This window comes from Natator depressus, chromosome 1 (assembly GCF_965152275.1).
Source record: "Natator depressus isolate rNatDep1 chromosome 1, rNatDep2.hap1, whole genome shotgun sequence".
NCBI classification, from domain to species: domain Eukaryota; kingdom Metazoa; phylum Chordata; order Testudines; family Cheloniidae; genus Natator; species Natator depressus.
Window position 1 is genome coordinate 272130864 of NC_134234.1, and position 26021 is coordinate 272156884.

Here is a 26021-nt window from a genome sequence, read left to right on the forward strand (position 1 = left end):
AATCTCTCCTCATATGGGATCCGTTTCAACCCCCTAATCATTATAGTTGCCCTTTTCTGAACCTTTTCCAATGCCAGTATATCTTTTTTGAAATGAGGGGACCACATCTGTACACAGTATTCAAGATGTGAGCATACCATGGATTTATATAAGGGCAATAAGATATTCTCTGTCTTATTTATCCCTTTTTTAATTATTCCTAACATCCCGTTTGCTTTTTTGACTGCCGCTGCACACTGCGTGGACGTCTTCAGAGAACTATCCACAATGACTCCAAGATCTTTCTCCTGATTAGTTGTAGCTAAATTAGCCCCCATCATATTGTATGTATAGTTGGGGTTATTTTTTCCACTGTGCATTACTTTACATTTATCCACATTAAATTTCATTTGCCATTTTGTTGCCCAATCACTTAGTTTTGTGAGATCTTTTTGAAGTTCTTCACAGTCTGCTTTGGTCTTAACTATCTTGAGCAGTTTAGTATCATCTACAAATGTTGCCACCTCACTGTTTACCCCTTTCTCCAGATCATTTATGAATAAGTTGAATAGGATTGGTCCTAGGATTGTCCCTTGGGGAACACCACTAGTTACCCCTCTCAATTCTGAAAATTTACCATTTATTCCTACTCTTTGTTCCCTGTCTTTTAACCAGTTCTCAGTGCATGAAAGGATCTTCCCTCTTATCCCATGACAACTTAATTTTCATAAGAGCCTTTGGTGAGGGACCTTGTCAACGGCTTTCTGGAAATCTAGGTACACTATGTCCACTGGATCCCCCTTGTCCACATGTTTGTTGACCCCCTCAAAGAACTCTAATAGATTAGTAAAACATGATCTCCCTTTACAGAAACCATGTTGACTAATGCACAACAATTTATATTCTTCTATGTGTCTGACAATTTTATTCTTTACTATGTCTGGCAATTTTATTCTTTACTACATTTGTAGCTCTGTACAAAGAGGTGACTTCCCTTTTTGGAGCTCCATAGGTCCATGATCCAAGCTCACTGACACCATTCCTGGACTAGGAATGGGGCCACTAGTCACTTAATTCTCTTTTTACCACCCTCAGCAACCAATGGAGGAATAAGCAGGAAAGTTAATGCAGCCTAAGTCTGTGTTAGCTTGTCCCCTCTGCAGAGTGAACCCCACTCAGGAGGTGTCTGGGAGCCGATATAGGCAGGAGGACAGTGGATATGGTGCAAAAGCACGGAGCTCCCTTCTCTGTTTTCACCAGCAGATCCCTGTGGAACTTATATAAGGAGGCAGGTTCAAAGTTTATGTGGCTGCCTCCTTCTTCCATTGGACGAGCATACCTTGCCCTTACCCTTGACAAAATGATCTGGAGGAACTCTGCAGGTTTCTTTCTCCAGTGTGGAGGAAGAGGTTGGCTTGCCACAGGCAATGTCTAATATTAAATAGATTAAAACGTTTTTTTTAGAGAAATGTACATAACATCATATAACATTCATATCTATATTTTCCTGCTCCCACTGAAGTCATAGGCAAAATTCATATTTATGTTAATATATGTGGGATTACAATTAGTGGTTTTACAGGAAATGTAACCAACGACAACAAGAGACAAATCAAACTGACAAATCAAGACAACTCATCCATTTGCTCAACAATGATTAAGCTGGCAAGGTGGCCATGAGGTATTAGTTTATTGAACCAACTTTCTCTCACATGCTAAAGAAGAGCTCTATCAGCTCAAAAGCTTGTCTCTCTCTCACCAACACAAGTTGGTCCAATAAAAGATATTACCTCGCCCACCTTGTCTCTCTAAAATCCTGGGACCAACCTGGCTATGCCAACACTTGATACAATGATTAAGCTGGCAGGAATGAAGGGAGCAATGCTATTAATGGAATGTCAGGAATTGAAATGTCTAAATAAATCAATGCCAGCTTGATACAAATTCAAGGTAGCCGGTTGTTTAAGGTAGATAATATTCAAACACATTAAGACATTGGTCTGTGATGCTGTTAACATTTAATTGCCTTAGGTCATGCACTGTACTAAAGGTAAAAGTGATTACACTACCTGCCAAAGAACTTGATGATGACATTGTCAAACTAGAAATGAAATTTAAAATTCTGCCCCTGCAAATGTTCATCCAATCAGACTTATTATTGTAGCTCCTAAAGGCCCCAACCAATATTTGGCTCCTGTTGGATTAGCTGCTGTGCAAATGCAGTAAGAGACAGCCCTACATGAAGAGCTTACATTCTACTTATTTAAGCCAGACAAAATGCAGGAGAACAGAATGCAGTCTGCAAACACAAGGCGGGGAACTGACCCACAGAGGTATGAAGTGGCTTGCTCAAAGAAGTCCGTGGCAGAGTGTGATGAGGTATACAGATCCCACGCTGGAGAGCAAGGAGTTAAGGAACAGTTCTGGCACCAGGCTGCCTCACTGCAGACACACCTGCAGAACTTGCACAAGTGGGAGGCAGGGCTTTAGAAAGGGGAGCAAGCAGTTCAGAGGCAGGCAGTAGGAGAGAGAAGACAGCTTCTCTGAGAGGAAGTTCTGCCCAGGAACTCAAGGCATTGGGTGTAGCTACCCACCATTGGGCCCTGGAGCGGATCCTGAATTGGCGGGGGGGGGGGGGGCAGGGTTCCCCTACCCACTCTAAGAGGACAGTACAACAACAAGAGCCCTCTCCTCTTGGGAGAGGCCTTCTGGAAAAGATTATGACTGTTCAAGGGCCCTGCCCTCAAAGTCCCTGTGCTAAAGGGGAGGACTGGAAACCCCTGGGGTAGGAGGATGCTGAGGGACACGACTGTCCTTCAACGGTAAGACATCTTGCCAACAACTGCTTGACCACTAGGCAGCACTATTGGTGCTTGTGCATCTTCTACACAGAGCCAAAACTAGAAATCAGGTTTTTTTGAGTCCCGGCTCCAGTACCTTAACCTTGAAGATCATCCTTCTCTCCAGATTGGCTGAATGTGTCTATTTGTTTTTATTCCAGAAGAGCTGTTTGCTCATACTATGGTACATCTGGTGGAATTTTCCATTGTGGTGCTTATATTCCGTTGCTGTTTGCTCCTCTTTCACTGTGCTGTGGCCAACAGAATCAGGTCCAGCTTCTTCTAACAGCAGGCATCATACTCCCCTTGAACACTGACAAGGTTTTAAAACCAACCAATACTTTAATGCATATTTATAAGGTATCCCTAGCCAAGTGTCTGCTCTAGATGTGGATAGTTACAGAGGGGTGGAGTCTGTACTTTTGGGAACCTCTAGTTGTCGACAGGACTTTTAAGTAGATATCAACTATTTGGTAGCTGACTCTGCCTCTTCATCACCACCTAGAAGGATAAATTATGGGGTACCAAAACCACGCTCTCAACTGCCACAATTTTATCTGTCCCCTTTCTAGTCAATTAAACTATTATCATTTCCCAGCTATAGAACTGAGGGAAATGGGGGGGACGACTAAATAACCATCCTGCATTTGCTAAAACTTTCCCAGATGCCCCTACTGCTAAATCTCCCTGATCTGCATAGCTGTCATATGCTCCCATCCTCAGGTGTGCCATGTAGTTTATGGATACATTCCTAAGGATCCATGTCTTCCTTCACAGATAGCGCCTCAAAATCCAGTCCAGTCTCTTTCTAAAATTATAGAATGCTCCTGTTTTTTTGTTGGAAAGCCAAGATTCACTTCCGTGCACTTCTTGTTTCTTGGTATTGCCCTAAAAACTCACATGAGCCTTTACAAAAGTAGAAAATAGTAAGCATAGCTCTTATTATGGAGCAGCAGTAGTCACATCATAGTTAATGAGAAGCTTGCTTCATTATCCCTTAATATGTATTTGGCCAAATGATTTTCAAAGAGAACAGGCAAGGTATATCCCTGATTTAAACCAATTCCAATACAACCAAGTGATGACTTTCCTTGGGCCTAGCCCTGACTCTTTTACCTGAATAGGCCTCACTTGTAACTACTATTATTAATACTTATTTGTATTACAGTAGTGCTCAAAGGCCGCAATCCTGATTAGAGCTTAACTGTGCTAAGCACAAATGCTAGTATCATTGACATGTGCAAGTGTTCCGGGCTTTGGTTCCTTATTTTTTCTTGAAGTAGTTCTAATCTCAGGCTTTTAAAAATCTAACGTAACTTCTTTTCCATGGGTAAAGTGATTATGTTGACATATGAGGATGAAATGAGCTATAAATAAGAGTGAAGTACACAATAGTGTGTGATGCATCATGCCCTACAGCAATCGAATGAATGTGTTGGTAATATTTACTATCATATCTGTAGGCTGTTCCTTTCCTAAATATTTTACTGATGTAGTTTGCTGACTAAGAGTGAAAGTAACAGATAGCTAAGAAACAGCCCCCCATTTGCCAATGGAAAATTCCCAAAGAGTTATTGCATGAATACAGTATTTACTATCAAATACAATAGTTGCACTGAAATTTTCTTCCATTTTGACAAAGTATTAGTTCCACCATCTCCCTCAGCAGGTATAGGAAATCTCTATCCAACTGGTAAAATCTTTCCAAATGGAAGAAATAGTGTGTGACCACTGCACTTTTAATTTGGAGGTCAGTCTCGATTTCCGGGCCTGATCCTAAGATGTTGTGCAAATTCTCATTGGCTTCACTGATGCAGGAGCTCTCTGTCATTTAATCCAGTGGTGGGAACACACGTTTGAGTTAGATGTTTGAATACATAGAGTTTTATCAACAGAAATAAATTACCATTTTTGATGCCCATCGCAAATTTCATGGACTTTTCCAGTTACTATATATATATTAGTAGTCCATCGCTGAGGATGATGACGATATTGTCACAGTTCCAGTTACTATTCCCAATGGAAATAACAAGTCATGGTTGAGGGAATGTGATGCAACTTATATCATGTCTATTTTATCCCTAATAGTAAACATTTTCTTATCAGAATGAAGTCTCATTGTATTCTTGAAAAGTATTTTAAATCACTGGTGTAAATCAACTGGCTTCAATAGACTTGTCTGCTTACAGAAGGGCTACATTTGATCCATCAAGCAATATTCAGAATAGATCAAATTATTTTTGCCCAAATACAATAATATTAGCATAAATGAATCTATTTAATAAGATGAAATAGATGTGGTGATCTCCAAGAGATGTCCAATCACTTCAGACATTTGAAAATAACTAAACTGGCTACCACATTGGAAAATATTTAAAATGTGTCTGAACCACAAAATTCAGATCTGAATACAAACTTTGCTAATGTTCTGTGTTGTTTGGAGCCAGGGTTTTGTTTGGGTCTACCTCTAGAATCCTCCATTGGAAGCTTCATAGAAGATAAATAGTTTTGGACACTTTAATGAGACACTTCTTGCTCTGTTAAGATTCACAGAGATTTGAGCTGTTCTGATCAATATGCACATTTTAAAATATGATTTTTTTTTTATTTTTTTTATTTTTTGTGATGTTTTTCTACAGGATCAGCCGAAAATTTTCATAAACTAAGCTGTCTTTTGCCTGAAAATAAGAGACCATTTTCTGTCTTTTTGAAATACCTCATCTCATTTCCAGATGTGATCTGAAAGAAACACCTACCCCTTGTTTTGAAAGCAAACAAATTTTAGATTTTGTAATTATTTTAAATAGTCCTATTAAAAGCCATCACAAAAATGAAATGTTGCAAAATTTTCAAATTATCATTATGTTCTATACCAAGAGATGACAAGCTTGCAAGACAAATTGTGAGAATATTTTTCCTGTTAGCTACTGGGAAGAGTTTTCTAAAAGCTTGTTAGAACAGGACTGCCCACTTCTTGTTCCTTTGACAAGGGGGTTTCACTAGTCAATAGTAAGGGTCTAATTTATGACCATTAGTGACATCATATTTCCTATTATGTTAGTGACAATGACATTTATTATTTGCCTTTTCTTATAGCTAAAAATACATCATCAGATACTGGCTTTAGGCCAGACTCAGTTAGCTAAAACTCCACAATAAGCAAATGATTTAGAAACAAAGTCCAGCTGAAAAGATGTATTATGTGCAAAAACTGGAAAATGTGATTTACAAGTTATATTAAATATTTTAATTTCCAGAGGCTATTAATGTCTTGGAAAAATTTTGAGTGACAAAGAAAGTTAACAACCTATGAACATCAACGAAAGCTCCCTAAAGATATTTCAACTCAGCCCTGTTCTATGTCAACTTTGAAACAATGAAGGTATACTTTATAGCAGTATCTATTAGCATTTAACTCATTCAGCATCCAAAAAATGTTAAAGTCTGGTATTATAAAAGTGGGAAGCTATTTTAAATCTTAGAACACTTTGGCCTGGTCTACACTACAGCGTTAGATCAACATATGCCACGTTAGGTCAAATTTATAATGTTTGTGTCTACACTACCGAGCCCTTTCCTCTGAACTAAAGGCCTTGTAAAATCGATGCCTGTACTCCACCTTGGCGAGAGGAGTAACGCTAGAATCAACCTTCCTGGGTTGAATTAGGGGTAGTGTAGACACAATACTGTGTAATTTGATGGGTTTGGCCTCTGGGAGGTGTCCCAGAGTGCTCCAATATAGCCGCTCTAGACAGCAGTTTCAACTCCACTGCATTTCAGCCAGGTACACAGGAAAAGCCCCAGGAACTTTTGAATTTCATTTACTGTTTGATCATCATGGAGAGCTCACCAGCACAGCTGATCATGCCTGCCCAGGGCTGCAAACGCGCTCCAGCGTGGCGCATACAGGAGACCCTGGATATGATCGCTGTGTGGGGAGAAGAGTCTGTGCAGGCAGAGCTCCAAACCAGCAGAAGAAACGCTGACATCTATGCCAAAATTGCATAGGACATGGGGGACAGAGGCTACACAAGGGACACATAGCAGTGCTGTGTGAAAATAAAGGAGCTCAGGCAAGCGTACCAGAAGACAAGGGAGGCGAACAGTCGCTCTGATTCTGAGCTGCAGACATGCGGCTTCTATGAGCAGCTGCATGCCATTCCAGGCGGGGACCCCACCAGTACCCCAACACTCTCCAGGGATACCTCCCAGGGGCCTCAGGCAGCCACAGACAACAACGAGGAGGACATTGTTGATGAGGAAGAGGAGGAGGAGTGGAATGCACAGCAGGAAAGCAGAGGATCCATTCTCCTCAACAGCCAGCACCTTTTCCTAACTCTGGAGCCAATCCCCTCCTACGACCCACTGGTGCAGGACTGTGATGGCGGGGAAGGCACCTCTGGTGAGTGCACAGTTATAATCACACTACAGGGGTTAAATGCAATTGTGGTTAATGTTTAATCTGAGGTAAACAATTGGGATACAGTTGGCGGCCAGCCTAGCTACGCAAAGGGTGCTCCCTGGAAAAGCCTGTTTATATGCCAATAGTTTCCCCACCAAAAAATGTCCCTGGGTGTGCCCTGACACCATCTACCTTTTCTTGTGTGCTCACTGTGCCTGCCTGCAAACCAAAATCTGCTGCCCAGCACTCTGCCATGTGTTGAACCTTATGGTAGGTGCGTCTTTTAAATGACAAAATGTGGCCGTGTACCGCAGGGAATGTATTTACTGCTGTGAGGTATTTCATTCATTGCAAGAGTTAACCTTCTGTTTTCAACAATATATGTTTTTCCCTGCAGCTGCAACCTTGTCTGTGGGTGCTTCCTCCACCCTAGCACAAAGGCTGTCCCAGATTAAAAGGCAAAAAAAGCGGACAAGGGAAGATATGTTCTGTGATTTGATGCATTCCTCCAAGACTGACAGGGCCGAGCTGAAAGCATGGAGGCTTACACCATCAGAGAGCATGCACACCGACCAAGAGGGCAGACAAGCATGCAGGGAACAAGAGTGTAACATGCAAGAGGAGATGTTGTGGCTTATCGGGGAGCAAATAGACATGTTGAGGCGTCAGGTTGAGATGCAGGACAGGCAGCTAGACCTTAGAGTCCCGCTACACCCAATGATGGACCAGCTGCCCTCCTCACCAAGTCCCATATCCTCCTCTCCCAGATGTCCTAGAATGTGGGGGGAGGGGAGAAGCTCCATTATCCCTTGAACTAAACTCCAGGAGCAGAAGGCTCTCATTCCCAAAGCTTTGACTGCTACACAGTGCAATTGTAGTAAGGTATATGTCCTTGCTCCTCCTGCCCTGTGTTATCAGGCCCTTAGACCTGAGTTGCTATTCATTGCTGTCTCTGTTCAGTGTTTGTTAGCATAATAAAAATGCATGAACTGAGGACAAGAGGCTCTTTATTCACTGTGCACGCTGTGGTTGGTGGGGAGTTAGTTTACAGGGCAGTACATGCAAACAACGGGGCAGCCTGGTAAGGAACAACACACAGAACTGTCACACCTTTTGTCACACAAAATCATTCATGAAACTGGTTTTCAAAGCCTCTTGGAGATGCAGTGCGCCTCGATGTGCTCTTCTTATTGCCCTGATATCTGGCTGCTCAAAATGGACTGCCAGGCAATCTACCTCAACCTCCCACCCCTCCAGAAACGTTTCCCCCTTACTTTCACAGATATTATGGAGCACACAGCAAGCAGCAACAAAAATGGGAATATTGCTTTCACTGAGGTCTAAACTAGTGAGTAAACTGCACCAGTGCCTCTTTAAACATCCAAAGGCACATTCTACCACCATTCTGAACTTGCTCAGCCTATGGTTGAACTGCTCCTTACTGCTGTCCAGGCTGCCTGTGTACAACTTCATGAGCCATGGGAGCAAGGGGTACCTATTGGCATTTCAACATCACCAACGGTAATTTTCAGGTCTGGAAAGAAAGTTCCTTCTTGCAGCTTTCTGAACAGACCGGAGTTCCTAAAGATGCGCGTCATGTACCTTTCCCGGCCATCCCACGTTGATGTTGATGAAATGGCCCTTGTGATCCACTCGCGCTTGCAACACCATTGAGAAATACCCCTTGTGATTTACATAGTCTTTCGCAAGGTGGTCTGGTGCAAAGATAGGGATGTGCATTCCGTCTATCACCCCACTGTAGTTAGGGAATTCCATCACGGCAAAGCCATCGACTATGTCCTGCAGGTTGCCTAGAGTCACTACCCTTCTTAGCAGAAGTGAATTGATTGCCCTGGCTACTTGGATCAGAACAGCCCCCACGGTAAATTTACCCTCTCCAAACTGATTCCCAACTGACCGGTAGCAATCTGGTGTTGCAAGCTTCCACAGCGCTATTGCCATTCACTTCTCAACTCTCAGAGCAGGTCTCATTTTGGTATTTATACACTTCAGGGCTGGGGAAAGCAATTTTCAAAGTTCCATGAAAGTGGCCTTACGCATTTGAAAGTTATGCATCCACTGCTCCTCATCCCATACCTGCATAACTATGCGGTCCCACCAGTCTGTGGGCCTGGGCCCAGAAACGGCGTTCCACCATGTGAACAAGCCCGGCTGCTGCCGCCAGCATGTGCAAATTGCTCCATTCCATGGTTTCCAGCATGGCTATCAGCATGGGATCACATTCTTCCGCGTGGCAGCTCCTGGCTAGGCTCTGTAAATACCACAGGACGATGTGTGAGGTGTTTGCGACACTCACAAACTTGTACAGTTGAGCAGAGTCCACGCTTGCTATGTGACGGCATCTGCACGAGTAACCCAGGCTTAGGCGCGACCATGACTGTTTGCCGCTGCTTTCAGGGACAGAAGGAGCGAGGAGGCAAGTGCATCATTGGAGGCTGACGATATGTACCCAGAACAACTCGCAAAAATATTTTGGCCCACCAGGAGCCTAACCCAGAATTCCAGGATTCTGTGGGATAACTGCCCAAAGTGTATCGCTCTGTGAGTCAATACTAGCCATGGTAGGGGGGATGTGCTCCGCCGACACAATGTGCCTAGTGTGGACATGCAGCGTCAATTTTGTAAAATCAGAAGCTAAATGTTGACTTAAATAAATTCGACCTCATTTCATAGTGTAGGCATGCCCTTTTTGTGAGTTTCTATGTACTTTACAGGCTTAGGGCGTACGGTCCCAATCCTGCAAACATGCACATGAATAACTTCACTCATTCCATTATACTTCTATTGCTAAAAGTACAATTTATATGCTTACTTGTGTTCAGGGCTGAGCCCTAATGGAACAGGACTATCAGTCCCCATACCACTGCATAACAGCTTAAACACAAATTGTGAAGAAGAATGCAGTATCCAGTTAGTGTTAAGGAGCTTTAGTTCTTCATTGATTTATGAAAAACTGAAAATGATTTCTTTGTTGCTTTCTATATTCAGCACTAAAACTCTTCCCAATATGCTGCCATGCCAACTGATTATTGACAGACCTCAAAAGTTTGAGAATTTCTCTTCAAATAAAATCCACTCTCCTCCTGATCAGTCTCGAAATTGATCCGGTTATCTCATAAGATCAGGCTTTATTATTATTTGTACTGGTAATAATTGTTTATATTGTGGTGCTGCCTATAGGCTCAAATCAAGATCAGAGTCCCATGTGCTAGGTGCTGTACAGACACATAATAAGAGAAAGCTGACCAGATGAAAATCCTGATTAGTGAATAAGGATCTTGGCTATCCTGTGTGTCTTCTCACACACACATACATTCATGTTGCCAACACATAAGGCAGGACTAATTACGTGTCATAGCAGGTAAGGTCATGAATGGTTTAAATGTAAAAAACAAAATAAATAATGCTTTGCAGAGATAATCTGCTGAATCTAAGACAAAAATATGTATATGAAAAAAAATATAGTACTCCAGAAAGGGCAATAATATCAACAATAGTCTCCTAGCCTACACTGAATTTCCTTAGCAACCATATTATCCTTAGTGTTTACTTTTCCTCAAACAAAATATTCATGCCTTTTTAGCATCGCATACACAACAATTGCTCAATTATCAAGTAATGGCAAGCAGATGGTAATTGAGAGTTAATCTACCTGTTTAGATAAGACCACTGAGCCATACTTACTACAAGGCAGCATTATTGGGGGGCTAGCAACTGACCCAGAATCTATTGATGCTGTGCAACCAAGGTAACTTTGGGATCTGCTATTGATAGTATAACTAGAAGCTGTCAACTGTATATTTGGTTGAAGGTTTCTTGATGGTTCACTTGACGATACTGTGTAATGTACTAGGTGGATTTTAAGAAACTAACCTCACGAGCTATTGGATACTACCATAGGAGCATTGTAGATGTCATATTTCTGGTCTTCAGGAAAGCAGTGATGCCCCCAGAAGGGTCCACATTCTTTTCAGAAACAGGAATAGTGTGTGTGCCATGTTTAGATGGAAGTGATATAAACACAAAGTGGAAGTTCAGAAAGGGTAGAAGAAAGGCAAAGTTTTTATTGTGGACCTGGTTTTCTTTCAATTTCACTGCTAGACAGAGATGAGGACTAGAACATTTTCTACCTAGTAATGGACCAGTACCATTGTTAGAATTCTTTTTGCTCCTAATATACTTAATAAAAACCCTCCTAATTTTCCTTCACTCTGCTGGACAGAGATTTCTCCTTTTGTCTCTTTGCTTCCCTTATCAATTTTCCACATTTCCTATCTTCTGAGTTATAGTCATTTTCTCTTTCTTCCATTTGTCATATTTCTCTTTCTTCCATTTGTTTATATTTTATAGCTGCCTTCACTCCCACTCAAACCAAGTTGATGGGGTTTTTAAACCAATATAGCCTTCTTCTTTAATTGTGGAATTTTGGAGTCCTAGCAAAGTGTTATTAAACAATTCCCACTTATCTTTCACATTTTCCTGATTATTTTTTTTCCTCCCAGCTGATCTGGCTCATAAGTTGTTTTCAGCTTAGTGAAATTAGAACTTTTAAATCAGTGTGTGGGTGTGCATATTTATCACTGGTGTGGACTTTATTGTATTTGCACATTACAGATGTGATCAAGTCATGATCAGTTGTACCTAAGCTACCATTGCTTTTTTTTAGTTCTGTAACCAATTCCTCTTTTCCTGTCAAGATGAGATCTAACACAGAATTCCCTCATGTTGGATGCAACACTTTTTAAGTTAGGAAATTGTTATCCTGTAATGTTTAGAAATTCCAAGGATATTTCAGTACTGACAGAATGAGATCTTCAATATATGTGATTCAAATTGATGTCCCCCATGACCATGCAGCTTTCCCCCCTACATATTAGAGATAGGTGTGTAAGTAGCTGGTCATCCTGTTCTGTAGTGTAATTTGAAGGTCTATAGCAGACATTAACTACTACTCCATCTTGTGCATTATATCTTGCCACTCCACTGCCCCCCTTTCCCACTCAATCCTTCCTAAATAGGAAATCACCTTTGATTTTAACATTTAAATCACATGAATCACCCCATTATTCCTCTTGTTCATTACCCAAGCTCCTAGCACTTGTGTATAAGCATTTAAAGATTTTCTTTTCTTCATGTCCTTTGGTTATTTAAAGTTTCTTAATATTGTCTTATTCTTTCTTTGCAATTACTGACTCAAATTTTAGAGAGAAGATTAAAAGATAAGGGGGGATTTTAATCTACATTATTCCAATTTGGCTGGAGTGTGATATAAAAGAAGCAAGAGAGGATTTCTGTTTGTTAGCAAATTAATTCTCCATTTCAGATTTTTGAATAGCTATTACAGATTGCTCTAAAAGAACTATTTATAACTAACCAAGAGAAAAAGGGAAAAAATCTTAGAAATGTATCAGAATTACTAAGTATACAAATGATTGCTTGTCTTGCAATCATTCAGATGTGTGCAAGTTACATAAGGTGGGCATGATTACTTTTCCAATAACAGTTAAAGAATGAAATGGTGTCAGATGATGTCAATCCTAATTGTGATGCTTTCATATATTTCAAAATGGTAATTATTAGATTCTAGATGGCAGGTCTTTTCAGCAGAAGCTTTAATCCTGGCTATAAGAAAATATACATCAAGAATCAGCATTACATTAAAATGGAAGGTACTACTCCATGCCTCTGCCTGTAACCTAACTGCTCTAAGACTTTCATAGGAGTTTTGCACTGTACTCCCTGACAAGCCTAGTCTCCAAATGCTACTTTTACCAATTCATTAGCTTACTGTAATCAAGGCTAAAGAGACATTCAGACTGTGTGATCTTGCCAAAACTCCCAAGTTAAGCATGGCTGGAATGATTAATATCTGGATGGGAGAGTTGCAAAGAAAACATAGCTGCCCTCCATTGTCCTGTACCTGTTGCAGTCAATTATACATGGGCAAAATGCTACCTAATCAAAATTCATTTCTCATACTGGTGGTAGTGTTTTCCTAGGCTTTGCACAGGTGTAAATGACTAAAAAGTTTGCAATTCAGTGTCGTTGTAACTATGTTGGTCCCATGATATTAGAGAGACAAGCTGGGTGAGGTAATATGTTTTATTGGTCCAACTTCTGTTGATGAGAGAGAGACAAGCTTTCAAGCAACACAGATTCTGGGAAAAGTACTCCCACCCTCACAGCAAAAGGCAAAGTGGAACAGATTGTTTAGCATAAGTAGATAGCACATACTGTAAGGGAGAAAAAAGAAAAGGAGTACTTGTGGCACCTTAGAGACTAACACATTTATTTGAGCATAAGCTTTTGTGAGCTACAGCTCACTTCATCAGGAGAGTGGTCTGTTAACACCTCAGCAATGATAGAACAAACAAGAAGGGATTAGATAATGGTAACCAACTAACCCCCACTTTTGCTGTGACACAGGGAGTAGTACTTTTCCCAGACCTAAAGACGAGCTCTGTGTGTCTCAAAAGCTTGTCTCTCTCTCACCAGCAGAAGTTGGTCCAATAAAATACATTACTTCACCCACCTTGTGTCTCTAAACAGCATTCAAGGAAGTAGAAAATCAAGACTGGTGGGCTGCAAAGAGGAATAGTTGTTAGTGATTCAATAGATGGCACTTTTCTTCATGAGCGCTGAACATCCCAGCATTGTTTTAAGGAGCAGGAGATAGAATGCAAAGTCCTGACCATTAGTAGTCATTAAAGATCCATAATAATTATGGAGGAAATAAGATGCTTCCTATGCGAGCACATTGGTTTGACTGCTGAATCTTGAACACTTTTAAGCAAAAATAGGAATGATAGCCTGTGACGTTATTGAAATAAACTGTGACCATATAGATCATTGTTGCAACCACTCATATATTTGTATAAAATGTACAAAAATTGCCATGTGAGGTGTCTAAGACAAGGTTATGATTTGCTGGTTATGATTTTGCTGTCTGTATGTGTGTTTCATTTTTGTATTTGAAGTTATGAATACTGGCTATGTACTTGCATCTCAATGTGTTTGATTCTAAGTAGCCTCACTGAAACATTTGGTCATCTTCTTGAGAAAGGACTATTCTCAGTAAGTGCCCAGTTAAGAAACTCTTAACTGACAATGGACTTTGGGAGACACCAATCCACATCTGAGCTTTCCTGGGAACGTTCAAACTAAAATGTAAACAATGGTGTCGGCTTGCAAACTGAGTCATGCATGGACATGTGACTTGCGCAGGAGGCTACAAACTCCATCTTGATGCTGTGATTTTGCACAGGAGAACAAAGGGGTTTCTGCCCACAAGAGAAAGAATGTAAAAGGCCCTGGAAACCCCTCCATTTTGTCTTCAATCCTGCTTCTTACCTCTGGAGGGACTTTGCTACAAACTGAAGCTCTGAACAAAGGACTGAATGACCCATCCCAGCTGTGGATGTACTCCAGAGACTTGATTTAAGCCTGCAGTTTATTCCATCACTGCTACAAGCCTGAACCAAGAACTTTGCCATTACTATATATAATTGATTCCATTTAACCAATTTTAGCTCTCATCTATATTTCTTTCTTTTATGAATAAATCTTTAGATTTTAGATTCTAAAGGATTGACAACAGCGTGATTTGTGGGTAAGATCTGACTTGTATATTGACCTGGGTCTGGGGCGTGGTCCTTTGGGATCGGGAGAACCTTTTTTCTTTTACTGGGGTATTGGTTTTCATAACCATTCATCCCCATAATGAGTGGCACTGGTGGTGATACTGGGAAACTGGAATGTATAAGGGAATTGTTTGTATGACCTATGGTTAGCCAGTGGGGTGAGACCAAAGTCCTCTCTGTTTGGCTGGTTTGGTATGCCTTAATGGTAAAGGAAACCCAGCCTTGTACTGTAACTGCCCTGATCTAGGCAATTTGTCCTGAATGGAGACTTTCAGTTGTGTCCCACCAGAGGCATCATCGTTACATAGCCCTGATGCACTGGACAGATCCCAACATAGGCAATTATCTATTATCAGACTGAATTCCCTTGCAGTTCCTGTTGGATATAGGATTCAGGCTTTATCACCTGACCTAACTTGTGGGATAATATTGTAACAGCTATGCAGTGTTAAAACAAAGGCCACATGTTACCTCCTTTGGTTGTATTTCAATGGTTGAGTAAAGGGTTTTTCATGTGTGTGTGTGTGTGTGTGATATATAAAAATCACGCTTACGTCACCAACTAAATTGCATATGTAGTCGAGTACTTTAGGAACATTGGGTTGGCAGCTGTTATATATAGTAAGTGCAAGATACCCATTAAAGTTCTGAAAACTATTAATTTTTCAGCTGCCAAAATGCATTTCGTTTTTGTGGAAAAATGTGAGTTGATACCTACTCTTTTGAAAATCCAAAAAAAAGGATGGTTCAGTCTGTTTCACTGCTGAAATTTTTAACATACATCTAAGATTTACAGAACTTAGGTGTGTTTTCTGGCTACAGATTAAAAGATCCCAGTTCTGCAATAGACTGCACATGGGTTGACTCTTATGCCTGTATTGAGCCCCACTAAACAGGTGACCATATTTTGTAAACCCAATCTGGGGAAACACAGGGGTGGGAGTACAGCAAAGTAGCCAAGACTGAAAATGTTAGTTGCAGAGTGTAGAAGGGCAAATTTTTTTTAGCAACTTATATTTTAACCGCTGCACATAGACACTAAATACAAAACAATTATGCATAATAATAATATAAATGTTCAGGATATTTCTGTCTAAAGCATTGTGAATCTAATGCATAATTCATTTATGCATTAGACATATCAACCAAATGCAAAACATTAAAATAAGGGTATTCAGGGATGAGTTTCCTGAACCAGGGACTCTTCCAGGGACAGTGTTTGCCCAAGGACACAGTACTCATCTAGGGACTCTTCCCTAGAAAATGGGGACATATGGTCACCCTACACTAACATCAATTCGGCTTCTCATGAGCTTGGGGATCTGCTTTCACAGAGCTCATTACAAAGTTAAGGCTTAAATATCTTCCATATCTTAGACACTGAGATTTGATCTGTAGTATAACTGCACTGGCTGAAAGATACTGCTTCTACTCTAATTTGCTGATTACTTGAGTCTTAACTTTAGCAGTTAGATATCTACATAGAGATATCATCAGCCAATCAGATTCATTCTTTCTTTCATGAAACTGTTCATTTTATAAAAATTCTTTAATCATAATGAAGCAAGTTGGTATACAGTTGGATGTCACTTGTACTACTATAGGCTTCCATAGTGTGATGGGGTTTACAAACTCCACACCTGAGGTAGGGGAGAGGCTGGATCAGTACTGGTCCAGAAAAGCTCCACCCCTCAGGCACTGCAGAGCATGCTTCTGAGGAAAGGAGCAGTATAAAGAGAGCTCCAGCTGCCCAGGAAGGAGAGAAGTGTTTCTTGAAGAAGCACTGCCTTGCAGTTGGAGTAGGAGGAGCCCTTACTGAGGAGGTCCAATTGTGAGTCTCTCCCCACTCCTTTTATGGATCACCCAAGAGGTAGGGAGAACCATGTGCATGAGCACCAGAGCATTGCCTGCATCAGTTGTGAGACTGTGGGGTTTGAAGCAAATAACAATAACTAAACTATTAGCCATGCCCCAAATTGAGCCACTGGGTGTGGTGGAAAGTAGCCCATGGAAGATGAGCAGGAGGTGGGTTCAGTGTAGGCCATCCTGCAATATCACACTCTTAGGGCTCTTGGCTGGGAGCTGGTGGAGCAGGAGGGCCGAGGTCCTCCTACCCACCCCAGATCCCCCGACACCTAGTCCTTTGGGCAGAACTAAGGGGTTAGTAACAAGGAAGTTGAGACAGCTGAATCAGGGGGCTCAGGACACACTGAACTAAAATAGAGACTGGAGCAGCAGTGTGTCCCCCAGACATGAGTCCTGCTGACTAAACATATAACCCTGCTACTTGTGGTCATGCTCCTTTCATTTACTTGTACCTCTTAAACGCCTAGTGCTAAGTCCTCCATAAGAAGTAGAGATGGCACAATATAACATCCATTCAGAGTAGTACTTCTTCTCATGCGCCCCGACGCTCTGAGAAAAATGACTGGGGGAGGTGCCTAGTACCCCTGGTCCTGTGCCCCCATTCTTTATGTTGCTCTATCCCCCAACAGAGCTTCAAGGGGATGTGTAAGGAGCCCTCATGGAGCTGGGTTCCGTGGTGAATAGGAGTCTATGCCATGAACTGGCTCGTCAAGTCCTGCTCAACTTCTGCATCAGAAATGAAACAGATCCACTATGGGTGTACACAGGGAAGAGGTCAAGATTTGTCCATTACTAGAGCTGGTTGAAAGTCAGAATTTCCATTTCATGAGAAATTTTGACATTGAAAAAAATATTTGTTTTTATTCCAAATTAAAACACAAATTTCTGAAGTTTCCTGCAAAATGGAAATCTTGGGAAATTTTTAATTCAAGAAATATTTGTTTTGGGAAACTTGGGGAAATTGTAAGGGGCCTTTTAGTCTTTTTTCATGATATGTCAGTGTTAGTGGATAATAGTGGGCTATGCACTACAGCTACAGACATGTCATCATATGACAATAAAATAGTTAATGCTCAATTTTTATTTTAAAAATCATTAAGGGCAGTTGCTACTTAGCACTGATTAAAGTATACGATATTTTCTAGATCAGAGTGTCTCCTGGTCGTGTTGTAATTAACAGTCGGATGCATTGAGAAAGTGTCATTATAACACAATCAGGAGACATTTTGTTTTTAACATGATTAATTACTTGTGGACCTTTGGCTCTTATTCAGCCAAACCTCCCATTGGCTCTTTAAAAAAATCTTAATAGAGTGCAAAATAAATGAAAGTATTATAGGTGACTGCTTGGGGGTGCTTCTGTTTAAACTGTGTGATGTATATTTCATGGGAGGAATTATGGTACATTCTTTGAAAGATAATCTCTTCTGAAAAATGATTTGATATAATGATTTTAATTATAAGAGCAGTATAATCTCTAATAGGAAAACTAAAAAAAACCCCAGATACTCCAGATTCAATGGCATTCCCAGGAGAATACGAAGATGATGTGCTCTTACACCGTATGTAGGCAATAATAAATACAATATACACTCTCTCTGGGTGCATTGTGAGGCATAAGACTGAGTGCAGTTTCCCTTACATATGCTTCTTGAATGCAGATCTCGTATCTCCTGTGGTTTTTAACTCAAAAATTGATTAAGTAGATTCAATATAAATAAAGAGAAATGATGCAGACCATCTCATTGAAATCTTGGAGTAGAGGGAGCTTTTAGGTCACTCTTTTAATACAGTTCAGACTCCAGTTCAGCAAGTCCTGCTATCTTCGGACTGCTGTTTGGTTGTCTGTCTGGCCAATAACTAAAATCAGTATACTTTAGAGTAAATGGATATCTACATAAAAAATAAAAGCTACTATCCTCACACACACCATCTGGTATCTCAGTTGGCACTCAGAGCAGACGCCCAGAACAAATGGGCAAGGAAACAGAACTACCCTTACTTTGCAGTGCTTAGATACAATGTAGATAGGTGCCATAGTAAAACCATGAATAGGTAGCTAGATATATGACCGGCAACAGTTCTTCCATGTCAAAGATGGGGTGGCAAGATTATAAATGTGGGAAACCAAAGAGGATTCATCACATGATGATCTGTCTGCAGTTGCTCTTCCAACTTTATTAGCCCTTTTGTATGTCTAAATTGAAGCTGAGGGTGTAATTTCCAGCTCAAGTAGACTTATCCTCACTAGCTCAGATGAAGCTAGAGCACTAAAAACAGCAGTGTAGCTATGGCAGCACAAGCAGCCTGAGTACAATTCCACCTGAAACCCTAGATATGTTCTAGGGGCTGCTAGCCCATCCTGCCACTTGTGCCACTGCATCTATGCTTCCATGTTTAGCATGCTCGTTCAGTCAGACCTAGTGTCCGTGTGTCTGTCTGAGCTGGAAATTACACTTCCAGCGCCAGTGTACACGTCCCCTCAGATACAGTGCTGACAGAAGTGGTATAAAGCCTCAGATAGAAAAGCATAGTCACCCATGTTAATAGTGGGGCAGCTTATGCTGCTGCCAGCCATGTGTACATAAATAAAGGACACACAATTTCCAGTGTTAATCTGGCACTTCATATTAGCACTATATGTACATTGAAACAAAACTTAAGTCTCTCAGCTTTTTACTCTCCATTTGGGATGAAGGGGAGGTGACATAACTTTTAATCATTTGAAAGTTTTCCAGGCATCTTTCCCAGACTCCGTTGGCTCCTTTCTGAGAAGGTGAGATCTTGTTATGGCAAATGGAATCAAAACTGGTGCTCCAATCAGAATGCTTTGAGGGCAGTTTTTGTCCTGAATCAATGTTGCAAGTGGATCTGTGTTCTCATGAGCTCCCCTGGCTCTGCAGAGGGAGAAGGGCAAGGCTCACAAACAGAGTAGAAATATTATAGTAATTAGTGAGTCCCTCTGGTATTGTGATTTCCATGAAGCTGATTGCCCAATATGGGAATATGGCTGAGTAGAGGCAGTTATCCTCTGTGGGAGGGGGTAGTCTGCAGTGCCTACAAACTGCTCCGTGGTCATTGCTGATGCAGATTACTGCCCATGAATAGTTTTCAGAGTAGCAGCCGTGTTAGTCTGTATCCGCAAAAAGAACAGGAGTACTTGTGGCACCTTAGAGACTAACAAATTTATTTGAGCATAAGCTTTCGTGAGCTTCAGCTCACTTCATCGGATGCATGAATAGGGACTGTATTGTTATTACTATTAAATTTCAAGTGTACAAAAGTGTGTTAGGCACATGCCCAAAATGAAAGAGTCCCTGCCCCAATCTACTTAAAATCCAGTTCTGGTCTGGTGAGGAACATAAACAACCAACAAAGGGGAAAGGAAGGGCCAGAGTTAGAATAATAAAATATCTTGGTTACAAAGAAGGGCCACAATCTTGGCATTAGCTCCACACAGGCAGACCTCTATGCCCATGCAGCTCCCTATCACTTTGAATGGAGCTTAGCATGGACACAGGGGGCTGCCTTCATAGTGTCTGATCCAGAGCCCATTGAAGTCAGTGGGAGTCTTTGCATTCACTTCAGTGGGCTTTGGATCATGCCCGGAGCTCATTGCAGAATCATGGACTTAGGCCTGTACACATCTTGATTGTTTATGTTTTTGTAATATCTTTTACAGGTAGCATGGCGAGAGTGAGTTCTGTGACCAGATTCTGTGGCCTCAGAATCAAAGATGCACATTCTGTTCAGTTTCCTATAGCAGCCCAATCACAGTTGTAAATATTGTCTAGAAATGTGCCAAAGCAGCAAAGCGCTTAATTTTTGAATGATCATTTTATAATAAACAGTCTCTAAATTATAGGTAATGATAAATAACAGCTTCCAGAATATTCCTAATTACAAACTTCAAACATCATCTGGTACATTCTATTTTTTCTAGTTTAATTGACTTTATATAAACTCCAAATTGGATTTAAACTAAAGTAAAATTAAAGAAAGAGGCAACTATTTAAAAGTTTTATTGAAGATCATAATCTATGAACAGATATTCAGTCATCATTACATACTGACTAAAGAGGGAGAGTACTGCTTCTGACTATCTGGAGAGAGTACAACTTTCACACCTAGAGGTGATCAGAAAATTAGTAAAAAGGTCCTGTGATTTCCCCCCTCCCACACCCTTTTTGATATCATTTGAAAACGTAAATCTCAGTTTGTTAAGCAGCTCTAGTTACACAGCCATGGCTGTAAGGGATTTGAAGGACTGCAAGGATTCTTGTAGTAGCAGATCTTTCAGTGTCTACTCCCAAGCTTGATTATACAGGAAATCCATTAGAGGCAGGCCTCATGCCTTGCCCTCAGATTCTGCCCATTGCACAGTGCAACCATAACCATTCTGCTGCAAGACCCTTTTAAAAACTATAGTAAACCTATAAAAATGGTCTTATTACCCATTACTTTTTATACATTTTTAGAGTAAGTCTGTAGGACTCTGCTAAATTTCTACAGACACCTTTTGGTTTCTTTCTCTGGGCCAGATTCTCTGCTGGTGACTTCAATGCAGGAACTACATCAATGTTTATAAATTGAGGATCTGGCCTCTACAAGACCTTTCCATAAGGGGAAGATTTGTCATCTTGTAAGTAGTCATCCCTGAGTTACCTCTGAGCCTGGAGCCTTTTTAAGCCTGGTGAGTCACCCTGACCTAGAGAGTGTGATGAGTCATCAGCAGCAATTGTCTAAGGTCTGGTGATAGGCCCCACAGCATTTAACCATGGTTCAGCCAATTGATCCCAATGCATGTATTAGGTTCCTAATGGAAGCAGTCTCTCCACTCTGCTCAATGTCACCATCTGGTTGGGGGCACTCCTGTTACCTAGCAGTTCTGACAAGATTGTGTCTCTCCCTGCTCCAGCTTGCTTTTGCTTCTGCTCTACCCTGTGCCTTTTTCCATTTAAGGGAGCCCCTGCTCCAGTCTGTTGTAACACAGAGACCCATTTTTGGTTCACTGCTCTATGTCAGCAACTCTTGTCAGATCCGATGTACTCATTACATCTCACACACTGGTGCTATGATATTTATTTAAAGGGTGGCATGTAATATGTTGTTTGAAATATAAGAACACACTGGTCACTAATGCCACTGTGGAATGTTAGTAACAACTCTCTAGGTGAAATTATGTATACTCTGATATTATGTCCTGAGGACTGTACACAGACAAAGGTGACAAGACAGATTTCTTCTATGTAAAGAGGAAAGACAATATGGTTTCAGATGCCCTATCCAGGACTGGAAGTGTGTTGGTAGCCCAAGTGGGGCTGCAGACAGACTTCTGGGTTCCGAGCTGCTGAACTAGGGCTGTCTAGCACACAGACAATCAAGGTGTGACCTGCATGCTGGTAGGATGGCTGCTGATGTAGCTCCCAACCTGGGATGATCACATAGCATTGTGAGGCACTCAGGGTTGCAGGGCAAGTGATGATACAATCTCTCACTGGTCTGGATTGCACCCCCATCATGCCTGCATCTGCTCCTGCCTCAGCCAGCTGCCCTGCAATTCTGACATATTGGTATTTCAATGGAAATTACTGACATATTTTACATTTGACAATTACATACTGATTCTAAGGAGTATACATTCCAAATGTACACACCCAGAAATCCACCATAGTTGTTTAAAAACTAAAATTAGTGGGAAGATTTTTTTTTTTTTGCTCTATCACCATTAACCTTTTAACCTATTGTCAAGAAGGACTGGGGAACAGGAAGCAGGACCAGAATCACAGATGCAGGCGTGGAACACTAGTGAGCAGCCAGGGACAAAGACATGCTGCAGAGTTTAAGAATGTGCCTGATTGAGTCTTCAGCCAACCAGGATGCTATGTTCATTAATTGAGTCAGCTGAGGGCAAAGAGCAGAGTCTGGGTGCAGGTGTGGGCCCCTTACACTTAGTACAGCAAAACTGTAGGGGCTTTCAGATGTTTACTGTCTGAGAGATGCAACTGAGTGCAAATGGTTAGGGTTCCAACCTGGTCCTCAACTGAGCACACAGACCCTGGGTATGTCTACACTGCAGCTGGGAGCGTGCTTCCGAGCTTGGACAGATAGACACATGCTAGGTCTGCTCAAGCTAGTGCACTAAAAATAGCAGTGTAAGTGAGGGTAGTATGGGTAGAAGTTTGAAGCTAGCTGCTTGAGTATGTACTCAGGGCTCTGGGCAGGTTTTACTCAGGTGGCTAGCCAAAACTGTCATCCCCAGCTACACCACTGTTTTTAATGCACTAGCCTGAGCAGAGCTGGTGCATGTCAGTCTACCCAAGCTGGGAAACATGCTCCCAGCTGCAGTGTAGACATACCCCCGCAGTGTGATGGGGGCCCCAGGGGACAACCTGGACTGTGGGACCACTGAGCCCTCTGAAGCTACCAATCTGGGTTGCCTCTCACACTGTAATGCTGACATCAAGCTACAAATGGGCACTGCACTCACACGGACATCCACAGGCAGGGACATACCCAACTGAGTGACATGAATGATTTCCCAGTCACTCATGAACCATCAACAGAGAGACTCCAGCCAATTCCCGCCAGCTCCCCAGCCTTGCACCCCAGAACTGTACTATCTTGGACTGGTCAGAAGCCTGGGCAGTTGCATGCAACAGTCCTTATTAACCTGAGCTGAGATTTCCCAAGTCCTTCAGCCAAAAAATGCTGTTTTAGATAAAATATAAAACACATTCATTAGCTATGGAAAGATAGATTTTAAGTGATTATAAGTGATAGGTATAAAGGTCAGAGATAGTTACCTTAAGAAAATGAAAAGTAAACACACATTCTAAATCCTAAACTTTTAGTCTAAGCAAGAGCTGAATCAAACAATGTCTCACTCTGACAGATGGTACAAGGTTACAGTTTCTCAATACACAGGCTGGTACTACCTTCCATCCTGCGATCACCCCTCCCCAGTTCAGTCTTTATTTTCCAGATGTTATTCCAGGTGTTGAGATGGGTGGTGGAGTGGGGTAGAGAGGCCAAGTTATGATGTCACTGTCTCTCTTTTATATTTTCTTCCAGCTTGCTGGAAAGATATTTGCTGTGACTTAGGGCACGTCTTCACTAGCAACATCAAAGCACTGCCCCGGCAGTGCTTTAACGTGGCTTGTGTAGTTGCGGCATAGCGCTGGGAGAGAGCACATAAAAAAAACACCTCCGCAGCTCCCAGTGCTGGGGCACTGTCTACACTGGTGCTTTACAGTGCTGAAACATGCAGCGCTCAGTTTTTTCACACCCCTGAGTGAGAAAGTTGCAGCACTGTAAAGTGCCAGTGTAGATAAGCCCTAAGTCTGCCCCCATGGCGTGTGTGCCTCCTCTGAGAAGTCTCTAAAATAGTTGATTGTGTGTTGATAAGCCATTAACACTGTCTGGCTATCAATGGCTACTCCTTTGTTGTAACTGAAAGGCTGGTTGTGGGTGTTCCCAACCTCACAACATATTTCAGTAACACACATAGCAATACTTCATAACTTCACATACAATTATAGTACATACATTCCAAGAGGATATTAACATTCAACAGATCGCAACTTTTAAAGTGATATCTCGCAAGGCATACTTTGTCCAAAACATATCACAATCATGCCACCATGGTGAATATGGGGTTTCCAGGGTGCTACTCTGAGGTACAGAGGGGAAGCACGCTTCCAGCTGCAGTGCAGATGTGCCTCTGCAGTTAATGTCCAAAGCCTTTCCTCGAAATCAGCTTTATTCAGAGAGTTCAGAAATAACCACAACATGTCAGTTTAAATTGTTGTTTCTGGGGTATTTCACCACAACCTCCTCCTGCCTTAAAGCTCTATCAGGCCAATGAGACACTCCCCATCCCCTTTATATCCTAATCAGAGCTAATTAGCCCCACCTGCCAGTATGATTCAACAATAATTACACTGACTCCGTTTTTCAGTCCCTGAGCTCTGAGTGACTCAATGAATGAACACTGCATTCCTATACAGGATCTTAGTGATTGCGTCCCCTCCCTCCTTACAGTAAAGAAAAATAATTTATTATTAAAACAACTGCTTGCGTAGTGGAAGTCTGAGCTATTCATCGGTCAGTGCCTTCCAGAAACAGGGAGGAGTGAGAGGAAGAACTTTCAGGTTTAATTTTGTATTGTTATTTCCCCGTAGACAGCATTATGTGACTGCCTCACTACAGCAAGAAGACAAAAGAGAATTTTTCACTTTTATTTCAAAAATATTGTATGTAGGTTTAGCAGCTTCTGGGAAATGGGCATCTCCTTCCGTCTCCAATCCATACAAGACATTAACGTTTTATGTGCTTGTACAACTTCAATCAAAAAGCAACAATTATTGTAGTGAATTTAATCTCTCATAGGAGAAAATAAACCATTTGGCATATCCACAAGGGATGGGACAAGCACATAGTGCAGCCAACTGTATTTCCTTGCTTTGAAGCACCTGAACTAAGAGCTTGTCTACACTTACAATGCTGCAGTCACACAGCCGCACTGGTGCAGCTGTGCCACCGTAGCACTTAGTGAAGATGCTACCTACGTCAACGGGAGAGCTTCTCCTGTCGGCACATGTACTCTACCTCCCTGAAATGTGGTAGCTATGTCGATGGGAGAAGTCCTTCCATCAACATAGAGCTGTCTATACAAGGTGTTAGGTCAGTTTAACCATGTCACTCAGGGGCAACATAGTTATACTGACATAAATTTGTAGTGTAGACTAGGGCTGAGTCTTCAAATGATTCCCTATCACCTGTTTGGTTGCTGCTGAGAGTGGTGGTTTTGAATATTTCCCAAAATGTGGCATGAGCCCCCTACAGGGGGAAGGGAGCAAGAACAGATATCTCAGTTGTTTTCCAGAATCTCAACTTTTTAAAAATAGTAAGTCTCTACCTGTTATGGCCACAGAGAGAGCCTTCAAAACAGGAGGCCTTTGTAACTCAGGCAGAGACATTAGCCTAAATTTGCAAAGACCCTGAAGCAAAAGCTCTGAGGTGTGAACTGCCACACTCATTTCAATAGGTGCTAATTTAGATGCCAATTACAATACTTTAACTACAAAAAGAAAAGGAGGACTTGTGGCACCTTAGAGACTAACAAATTTATTTGAGCATAAGCTTTTGTGAGCTACAGCTCACTTCATCGAATGCATCCGATGAAGTGAGCTGTAGCTCACAAAAGCTTATGCTCAAATAAATTTGTTAGTCTCTAAGGTGCCACAAGTCTGCCTTTTCTTTTTGTGGATA

The 26021-nt window shown here is 41.5% G+C and overlaps 1 pseudogene; it reads left to right on the forward strand.

Annotated features, from left to right (window-relative positions):
• The first annotated feature begins 6656 nt into the window (after window positions 1-6656).
• On the forward strand, window positions 6657-8034 carry LOC141989391 (uncharacterized; annotated as a pseudogene).
• The last annotated feature ends 17987 nt before the right edge of the window (window positions 8035-26021 follow it).